General features: G+C 37.7%; 1 long non-coding RNA gene across 1 annotated transcript; it reads right to left on the bottom strand.

Annotated features, from left to right (window-relative positions):
• Window positions 1–2,870: 2,870 nt before the first annotated feature.
• Window positions 2,871–4,835, bottom strand: LOC107656444 (uncharacterized). Its single transcript, XR_001630572.1, has 6 exons — window positions 4,801–4,835; window positions 4,433–4,515; window positions 3,582–3,729; window positions 3,243–3,318; window positions 3,032–3,073; window positions 2,871–2,952 (listed from the first exon to the last, which is right to left on the bottom strand). It is a non-coding gene; the product is annotated as an uncharacterized LOC107656444 (long non-coding RNA).
• Between the last annotated feature and the right edge of the window lie 1,868 nt (window positions 4,836–6,703).

Consider the following 6,703-nt stretch of genomic DNA (forward strand, 5'->3'; position numbering starts at 1 on the left):
TTGATAAGCTGTGACTTTGTAATTTCATTTTAAAACAGTCCAGTTTAGTTCTCCTTAACAGAACCTCATGTCTTAAAATAAATTCCACTTTATCAGCAAGGTTTACATTGGAATGCCTTTCATGAAATGCAGTTGTAGTCTTAATCATTCAGCTGTCAGTGGGTCCGGCACGGATCAAAGAGTGTAGAGCTGATGTTCATCTCTGTGTGAGAAAACATCTCATTTACAGGCCTACAATAATCTTTGCTACAAATGGGCCAAACACAACCTTATCCATGTACAGGAGTCAGTTGATAGAGCGTCCTGGCGGAGCATTTTACAGGTAAAATGTGCTATGAATATTTAAAATTTTGAAAGAATTGTTGACTTAGTCTGTTTTGGATCTCTTTTAGAAGTCGAAATTAAAAAATTTGACACCCACTTCATAACCGCTGCTGGATATTCTCTCAGAAGCCCCAGGGGGAGCGTCTGGATCTTCACTCCCCCCTTCGTGTCTGGCCTTCTCTCATCTGAGGTCATGCCCTGATCCGCTTTACAGCTTGTCACAGCTCACAACCAGACGACCATCATGCAACTGTGCTTCAGTGACCAGGCTGGGATTTGAACCCAGGATCCTTTCCGTTCAGGGAGAATATGCTCAGACCACTGAGCCACTGGCACTTCCACATTTACTATTCTTTTTTTGGAATTTTGTCTTTTTTTTTTATTCATTGAAAGACTATTGAAACTAAACTTTTCTTCCCACCTCAATGAAGTGATTCGAACCTGGAGTTCTTGCGTCAAGAACTAACAGTCAGACAGCTGAGCCACCAGCTCGTCTACAAGCAGTTTGCTTTTTTTTTTTTGTCATGCGTTAAAAGACCAGTGAAACAAAACTATTTTCCACCTCAACAGATGGATTCAAACTTGGAGCTCCTGTGTCAAGAACCGATGCTCAGACTGCTGAGCCACCAGCTCTTCTACAAGAATTCTTCATTTGTATGGAGTTTTGTCTTATTGAAAAACCAGTGAAACTAAACTTTTTTGCTACCTCAATAGGAATCGAACTTGGAGTTATTGTGTCAAGAACTGACACTCAGACTGCTGAGCCACAGACTCTTCCATGTGTGTGTTTTTCTGTTTTGGAGTTTTGTCTTTTTCAGTCAGAAACCAGTGCAACTAAACTATTTTCCACTTAAAGAGAGATTTGAACTAGGATCACCCACATCAAGAACTGATGTTCAGACCACTGAGCCACTGGCTCTTCACATGTGTGTGGCTCTTTTTATGGAGTTTTGTCTGTCTTATTCAGTCAGAAACCAGCGTAAAAACTAATTTTAACCACAAGAGTGAGATTCAAACTAGGACTGTCTGTGCCAAGAACAGACATTTAAACCACACTGAGCCACTGGCACTTCGTCAAGAAGTGACAGTCAGACCACTGAGCCACTGGTTTTTCTGCAACTTGTGTTTTTTGGAGGATTTTGTCTCAATCCTTCAAAACTCAGATTCCCAAAATGCCTTGCAAACACAGAAAAGAACCACAGCTGCATGTGACGGTGACTGAACTTCTCACAAGCCTCGTGTGATCTTGGTCAATCAACTAGTTAATCCCTCTAACTACCAAACATCCTCATATGCCTCAGAGTCTCAGGAACTCCTGACTGAAGCATTTCTCATCTGCTCTCAGACTCATGATATTTGATGAGCTCATTGATTTATTCGGGATGAATCATAGTCACTGTTTTCTGACTCGTGTAATGAGCTGATTGTCAGTTTTGTTGGTGTTTGCTGCTGTAGCTTATTTCTTATTAGGTAAATATTTAGAGTCTTATATGAGCTGATTTATGATTTATTCATTCAAGAATCACTTGAAAGAGACACATTAGAAGATCCCATGAGCTCAGAGACTTTATTGACATTCACATGACAATGTATTTGAATTTCATGTCTTTAACACAGTGACATCGGTTACTGATCAGGAGATCATATGGATACGAAAACAGTAGAAATGTCTATTTCTTTCAGACACCATTTATGATCATGTTACTTTTATTAAAAGCACAGTTTAGGACATGGTGACATTTATCTGTCCTCAGAGATAAAATAGTGGTAAGATTGTGTTTAATTATTTAATATGCAGCATATAATGAAAATCTTTCAGTAAACAATGAAGCGCATGCCATCTTTTCATGAAAATATACAAACACCCGCTCAACTTAATTTGTGAAACATACATCTGGTGTAATATATTGAGACATATTTCTGAATGAAATGAACAATTCATTGAGAAAAAAGCTTTTTATTTGTGCACTCAGAATAAATTCAACATGTACATTTTAATTCATGCTAGATATAAAAACATAATTTGTCTGACTGCTACACATGAACTGAAACAAACATTTTAGATAAAAATAATCATAAATTCTGTCGAGCGGCACTTATTCACATTCCTGAATTATTTAAAGGCACCAAGCGTCCATTTTAAAGTATCAGACTATTTCATAACCATCTTATGCAGTCGCACTGAAACAACAGTGAGGTATCACAGATGTTTCGACTCTGTTGTGAAGTTTCACTACATAGTGACGAGTTACAGCCACTTCTAGAATCAAGAACTCTGGAGGATTTTCAGTCCGTGTGAGAGTTTAATTTTAAGAGCTCAAATGCTGTAAATCTAAACAAAAAATATTCCTCAAGCTCTACTGAGCTTCCAACCCTCATATTCTCTGTCCTCCTTTAAGCACAGGTCAGAGGTCAAAGGCTGTTTCTTTAGCAAGTCTTGAACAGAATGCTCTCCTAGGCTGGGATGGTGAATCCAATCAAACAACTCCTGGAACATTGAAAGAAAATGACTACCTCATATTCTCTGTCCTCCTTTAAGCACAGGTCAGAGGTCAAAGGCTGTTTCTTTAGAAAGTCTTGAACAGAATGCTCTCCTAGGCTGGGATGGTGAATCCAATCAAACAACTCCTGGAACATTGAAAGAAAATGACTTTTGTGTATTTTTAAGCTCTGGACATTACGCTCAACCAAAGCTTCTCACACACACCAGGTTCATCAGGACGGCCACCAGAGAGATGCATCTTCATGCCTGAAATGGCAAACATTATAATATAAAAGGTGTGTTTAAGTCACTTGTCTGTATGAACTGCATTAATAATGTACTTTCAAAGATCTGAACACAAAAATAAGCCTAGTTTCAAACTGAACTCTTTCTTTAAATGTTATAATTTCTTTAATCATATTTGTCTTACGCTCACTGAATGTAAAATCTTGGTGTGTGTAAGAATATCAGTCTCCAGAGAAGACTTTTGGATAAGCACCTGGACTGATTACCTGAAATGTTGAGGAAATTAAATTAGAAAAACAGGTAAAGTACATGGGGATTAGGTGGTTTGTAACAACGGATCTTCATGAAGTTGGGCTCCAGTTGAAAACTGTTGCACATATAAAACATCCCCCAGAAAACTCCCTGAAACACAAGCTGAGACACAACACACCTCAAAGACTCACATTAGCATCTGACTCTCCAACATGTGGAGAACATAATAGTCTGATGACATCTGTTCAGAAAATTCAACATAACAGAATGTTCTCACCTGGACAGAGAAAGGCAGGCAGCATCTGAGATTTCCTCTACCTTCTGGATCTTGGGATGGGGCGAGGGAATAGGGATCAAAGGCTGTCTCATAGGGGTTGACTGATATCTCTCCATCTACCTCTTGAATTTCCATCCTACTTGAGTTTCTGTGACAACAGACAAGTGCACTTGAAACAAAACACTTCAGACAGCAACTAGATGTTTACAATCTAAAGAATATCTGAGTGGTGCTGCCTGTTTTATCATCCACCAAGTGAAAATAAATTTGATCACAAAGTAAAGTAACAGCATATTTATCCTCAACTTGACTGTCCCTACACATTCCCAAGGAAAACTTCCCAATGTTTGCCCATAATTGCAAAAGCGTGCCTTTTCCACATAACTAATTGCCTTATTATCTCATGTGTTCATGGATTAATGACTTTGGTAGACTTCCATAAAACAGAAGGTGTGTTTGGGATTTATTCTTCGGGGAGACAAACCCTGGCCTGGCCAAATGAAGCATATGCTAAACTTGATGAATGTCAAAGGTAAATGATCTGGCAGAGAATGAATAAGGGGAGACTTTGTTTGCAAACTCTACAATGATCCTGATTGTAGGCACTTGTGTAACAGTTCTAAATCACATTTAAGACTTTTGTTACGCAACTAAATATTCATAGTTTTTGTCTAAGAAAATTTACACTGCATCATATGCAGTATGCCGCATTACTCTGTGTGCTTCAGCTCTACAGTAATTAGAAATAAGCATAATTTGAATATCTTTATTTGCACTTACACATTATTGGTTGCAAAAATATGCTGCAAACCTACATGGCTGCATAAATGTAGAGACCTAAATGTTCTTACCTTGGACTTTTGAAGATAAAACAAACATTTTACTTGCTGTAGTCCATGTGTTCTCATTGAAAACATTTATCCATAGTCCATTCCTTTACGTTTTAAAAAAGAAAGGCATCAGCTAGATTTAAAACCAGAACTTGCACTGTATAAAGCTATCCAGTGCAGTTCTGTTCACACAGGACATGTCTAAACTCAACTCAATTTCAAAATACATGTGAAAGTATGTTAAAGACAATTAGTTCTAAATGAAATTCTTGCTTTTTAAGTTTAAGTGCATATGCAAACAGCTTTAAGGTCATGTGCTAGTGTTATCCTAAACATTCACAAAATTCTTTTTCAGAACATATACAAATTTAAAAACGACAGTCACTCACTTCCGGCTAAACAGATGACAGGCAAAATAGTGAAGTGACGTCCAATCAAATGCTTTCTGGAACGAGAACGTCCCCTCCTAATTACATTGAAAATACCACCTGCTTCCGTCTAAAGTCAATTCCGAAATCACTCGTTCATTAAGTACTACTTAGTGAGTGACACATATACACTATATAGGGAATAATCAGTTATTTCAGGCAGTGTGCTTTCCACTGGTTTCCACTGGTTTTGGTTTCGCGTCAGTCTCGCAGCTTCTCTCGATTGCGCTTTATAACGACTGATAATCATATTCAGCTACTGCATAAACAGCTCTAAAATGATCCTGTTGATTTCCACATTGCGATCGTTTTTTTAACCCCTTAAATAAGTAAAAATAGTGAGTCACTGCAGCAACACATCAGAATAGAATATTGCACGGCTTAGATGTTTGAATAAGGACACATTATGGATGTTATTAATATTTGACTAAGGCAGCATGTTTATGCAAATATTTCCAAAATTAGAAAGCAGGCTCTGAGTATCAGGACAAAAGTTCTCAAGCTCTAGCTCTGCTGGCTGTCCACATAACAACAATGCAGTCAATTTGTACAAATGTTTTAAAAAATGACACGATTTGATAATATATCATTTGTGTATAAAAATAGCACATATGGTTTCACATTTACTGGTACTATAGTGACATTCAATCCACATTCTCTTGACGTCTCTACCTCCAGTGAATTTGTAGTGAGTTAACAGACCCAGTCTGCCTGTCTGTGTGTCTCTACTCTAAAATTATGCCATGATTTGAATAAGTCTGATATTTCCTTAAGTACAGGACACAACCAAATAACCTGCTCACCAGGTAAGAAGCAGCTTTGTTATCTCTGTCTTATAATTAACCTTTATTACTTACCAAGATAAAATGTAATTATACTAACATACTGTTTTGTCTAAGCAAAGTATCTGATCACATGGCCTGTCCTGTTTGTTTGATGCGATCCTCTTGGAGCAGATGCTTATACACATTTAGACATTTAAAAATGTATTGTACCATTTGGATATGTCACACGAGAAGTCTTTAGCGTTTGTATTAATAACAGAGGATCATAATGAATTTAGAATGATGTCAGATTTCACAAAGTACTGTAATTACTGAGCGATTTTTTACATTCTCTTACATTTACTATAATCCACTGATCAGTCCAACTCCTCTTGGAATTAACAGATAAAACAAACATTTCTTCTTTAGATTGATTCATCGCACCACACGAATAACACTGATACCAGTTATTAAAGGGGTCATATGATGCTGCTAAAAATAATATTATTTTGTGTATTTGGTGTAATGAAATGTGTTTATGCGGTTTAAGGTTAAAAAAACACATTATTTTCCACATACTGTACATTATTGTTTCTCTTCTATGCCCCGCCTTTCTGAAACGCGTCGAGTTTTACAAAGCTCATCGTTCTGAAAAGCGAGGTGTGCTGTGATTGGCCAGCTATCCAGTGCGTTGTGATTGGCCGAATACCTCAAGCGTGAGACGGAAATGTTACGCCCCTCACCATACTGTGATGATGCCCTCTCCGGCCGGAGCGATGATTCAAAAACATGAAAACCCATTATAAACGAGGCATTCGTTGCATCCAGTGGGGATATAATTATGGATTATAATGACTTATGCTGTCTTTTTACGCGTTGCGTTGCATCGCGCGCGTAAACGTAAAACCATATCTGCATTTGTGATCGGAGAAATGACAAACAACAAAGAGTCTGGTTTAAAATAAACTAAACATTACCATGGTACTTCTACCTGCCCTGCTTCTTCTCTGGGGTGAGTATTTTATTCTACCTACGGTATATGTGTGTGTGTGTGTGTGTGTGTGTGTGTGTGTGTGTGTATATATATATATTTTTTTACA

The sequence above is a fragment of the Sinocyclocheilus anshuiensis genome, unplaced genomic scaffold (genome assembly GCF_001515605.1).
Source record: "Sinocyclocheilus anshuiensis isolate Anshui unplaced genomic scaffold, SAMN03320099.WGS_v1.1 scaffold183, whole genome shotgun sequence".
Classification (NCBI taxonomy): Eukaryota; Metazoa; Chordata; class Actinopteri; order Cypriniformes; family Cyprinidae; genus Sinocyclocheilus; species Sinocyclocheilus anshuiensis.